Source organism: Henckelia pumila, chromosome 1 (genome assembly GCF_033568475.1).
Source record: "Henckelia pumila isolate YLH828 chromosome 1, ASM3356847v2, whole genome shotgun sequence".
Taxonomy (NCBI): domain Eukaryota; kingdom Viridiplantae; phylum Streptophyta; class Magnoliopsida; order Lamiales; family Gesneriaceae; genus Henckelia; species Henckelia pumila.
This window is the reverse complement of record NC_133120.1, coordinates 74,439,176-74,442,835: the sequence shown is the minus strand read 5'-3', so window position 1 is coordinate 74,442,835 and position 3,660 is coordinate 74,439,176. Positions and strand designations below refer to the sequence as shown.

The following is a 3,660-nucleotide window of genomic DNA, read 5'->3' as shown; positions in this document are numbered from 1 at the left end:
CTTGCGAGCGAAAACACGCAACAAGTTTTTGGCGTCGTTGCCGGGGATTGAATTTTATTTGATTTTTTTAAAATTGTGCTAATTAGTCTTAATTTTGATTTAGAGCATTTTATTTTATTTTGTTAGTTTTAATTTTAAATTTTTTCTGTCTATGCAGTTTATGCGAAAAAGTCAAAATTACGATTCACTTCTCTTTGATCCGAAAATCGAGAAAACTGCTAAAGCTTTGAGAAAAGCTAGAAGAGAAGAGTTGCAACAAATGACTAAAGAAAGGGAAAGAGTTGTCAATAATGCTCCGGTGCCAATCAGAGATCACTTTCGACCGGTGATCAATAATCTTTATTCTGGAATAGCTCGGCAGAACATCACAGCAAATAATTTTGAGTTGAAGCCAGCTTTGATTAATATGGTGTAGCAGAATCAGTTCAGGGGTGCAGCTACTGAAGATTCATGGTGTTACTGAAGACATCATCAGACTACGACTGTTCCCGTTCTCTCTTAGGGACAATGCTCGCAGTTGGTTGCAGTCATTACCTCTTTTGAGCATCACTACATGGGAAGACGTGGCATCTAAATTTCTGGCTAAGTACTTTCCGCCTGCCAAATCTGCCCAGCTAAAAATTGAGATCACTACTTTCAAACAGCAAGATTATGAGATACTGTATGAAGCTTGGGAGCGGTACAAGGAATTGCTTAGGAAGTGTCCTAACCATTATTTTCCAGACTGAGAACAGATTGAGTTATTCTAAAATGGTTTGAATGGGCCAACTCGTATTTTTGTGGATGTTACGGCTGGAGGTTCGATATTCGCTAAATTTCCTGCTGAAGCTTATGAGATGCTTGAGCAAATGACTGTTAATAGTTATCAGTGGCCGAGTGAGAGATCTGCAATAAGGAAGCCTGTTGGAATTCATAAGGTTGATGCATTCACTGCTTTGACTGCTCAGATGGCTACTATTTCTACATAGTTGGCTGCAGTGACCAAAGGGAATCAAAGTTCTACTGAGACAGCATCACTGGCGACTGCAGTAAATTTTGCTGATGGATTTGAGTGTGTAGAGCAAGCTCAATATGTGAACAACAGGAATTACAACAACTATCGAGGTAATCCTGTACCCAATCAGTATCATCCTAGTTTGCGTAATCCTGAGAATTTTTCCTATGCAAATGATAATAATGTGTTGAATCCTCCACCGGGTTTCAATACTCAGAATGGTGAGGGTAAGACATCTTTGGAAGATTTGATGCATAATTTTATTTCAGAGTCTTCCACAAGATTTAAGATGAATGAGAATAAGTTGGATAGTATGGAGACGCACTTGACCAATGTGAGCGCTTCTATGAAAAATATTGAAACACAAATTGGTCAATTGGCGAATGCATTGAATAATCAATAGAGGGGTGTGTTTTCTAGAAACACTGAGGTTAATCTTAGGGAGCAATGCAAGGCTGTTACTCTTAGAAGTGGTAAAGAACATGGGACTGATAACCCAAAGGCGGTGGATGATGAGGAAGTTGAAGAGATTGTGGTGGAATCCGAAAATTCTGATAGCAAAAATTCCAGCAAGTCTGCAGTTGTGCCTGAGAAACCGCCTGTGCCAAAAGCTATTTTGCCATATCCTCTGCGGTTCAAGAAGAAAGCGTTGGATGAGAAGTTTTCTAAGTTTCTTGACATCTTCAAGAAAATTCATATTAATATTCCATTCGCTGATGCTTTGGAGCAGATGCCACACTATGCAAAATTCATGAAGGATGTGATGGCGAGGAAGAGAAAGCTTGAAGAGTTTGAAATAGTGAAGTTGACAAAGGAGTGCAGCGCCATCCTGCAAAAGAAACTTCCACAGAAATTGAAAGATCCAGGGAGTTACTATTCCTTGTATTATTGGTGGTGCGATTGTTAATAGAGTTTTATGTGATTTAGGTGCAAGTATTAATTTAATGCCTTTGTCTATTTTCAGGTCGTTGGAGCTTGGCGATGTGAAACCAACCACGATTACTCTGCAATTGGCAGAACGTTCTTTGACATATCCTCGAGGAGTTGTGGAAGATGTTTTGGTAAAAGTAGATAAATTTATTTTTCCTGCTGACTTTGTAGTGCTTGATATGGAAGAAGATCAAGATATCCCTCTAATTTTGGGGAGACCATTCTTGGCGACTGGCAGAGCGTTAATTGATGTGCAAGAGGGTGAATTAACTCTACGAGTTGGTGGTGGAGCTGTCACCTTCAATATCTATAAAAACATGAAATACCAAGATGAGGTACATTCTTGTAATCGCATTGATTCATCTGATTCTCATGAAAATAATTTTTGTGCAGGAATGGAGTTGGAGGACGCATTGGCTAGGTGCCTGATTAATTCCATAAATCAAGTGGATGGTGATGATTGGGAACTTAGAGAGCAAATTTTTTCTCTTGAAAGTTTGCCAAAGAAAAAAATGGCCAAGACAAAATTGAAGCATTGCCTGAGGAAGTCAGCAGAGAGGTACCAGTTTCTTCTACTCCTGAATTGAAAGAACTGCCAGGTCATTTATGTTATGCATTTTTTGGAGAAAATTTTACTAACTCGGTAATTATTTTATCCTCTCTTACTCATGATGAAAAGGATAAATTATTAAGAGTTTTGAGAAAATTTAAATCTGTTTTGGTTTGGTCAATTTCTGATATCAAAGGAATTAGTCCCAACATTTGCATGCATAAGATTTTAATGGAGGAATCGTATAGTCCTTATGTTGATCATCAAAGTAGGTTAAATCCTGCGATGAAAGAAGTAGTAAAAGCTGAGGTGTTAAAATTATTGAATGTTGGTATTATTTATGCTATATCTGACAGTTCTTGGGTGTCGCCAATACAGGTTGTGCCGAAAAAGGGAGCTATGACTGTGGTAAAAAATGATAAAAACAAGTTGATCTCAACTCGTACTGTTACTAGTTGGAGAGTTTGTATTGATTATAGAAGGTTGAATAAGGCTACTAGGAAAGATCATTTTTCTCTCTTTTATTGATCAAATGCTTGACATGTTGGCAGGTTATAAACATTACTGCTATTTAGATGGTTATTCTGGCTACAATCAAATTGCTATAGCGCAAGAGGATCAAGAGAAAACAACTTTCACATGTCGCTATGGTACTTATGCTTTTAGGAGAATGTCATTTGGTTTGTGTAATGCACCGGCTACTTTTCAGCAGTGCATGATGGCAATTTTTCTGACATGGTGGAAGAAGTTATGGAAATTTTTATGGATGATTTTTCTGTATTTGGGTCTTCGTTTGATCATTGTTTGCACAATCTGACCCTTGTTTTGCAGCATTGTCAAGAGAAAAATCTAGTGCTTAACTGGGAAAAATGTCACTTCATGGTGCAAGAGGGAATAGTACTTGGACATAAGGTGTCATCTAATGGGCTTGAGGTGAATCGAGCAAAAGTGTTTGCGATTGAAAAACTTCCACCATCAAATAATGTGAAAGCCATTAGAAGTTTCTTGGGACACGCCGAGTTTTATCGTCGCTTTTTTAGAGATTTTTCTAAAATTACTAAACCTTTGTGTAATTTATTAGAAAAATATACATCTTTTATTTTTTTTATGATGCGTGTTTGCAGGCATTCACGAAAATCAAAGAGGCACTTATTTCTGTGCCGATTATGATTGTGCCTGATTGGAA

At 37.7% G+C, this 3,660-nt stretch overlaps 1 non-coding gene across 1 annotated transcript; it reads right to left on the bottom strand.

Annotated features, from left to right (window-relative positions):
• Positions 1-612: 612 nt before the first annotated feature.
• On the bottom strand, positions 613-718 carry LOC140876725 (small nucleolar RNA R71). Its single transcript, XR_012148962.1, has one exon. It is a non-coding gene; the product is annotated as a small nucleolar RNA R71 (small nucleolar RNA).
• Positions 719-3,660: the final 2,942 nt, after the last annotated feature.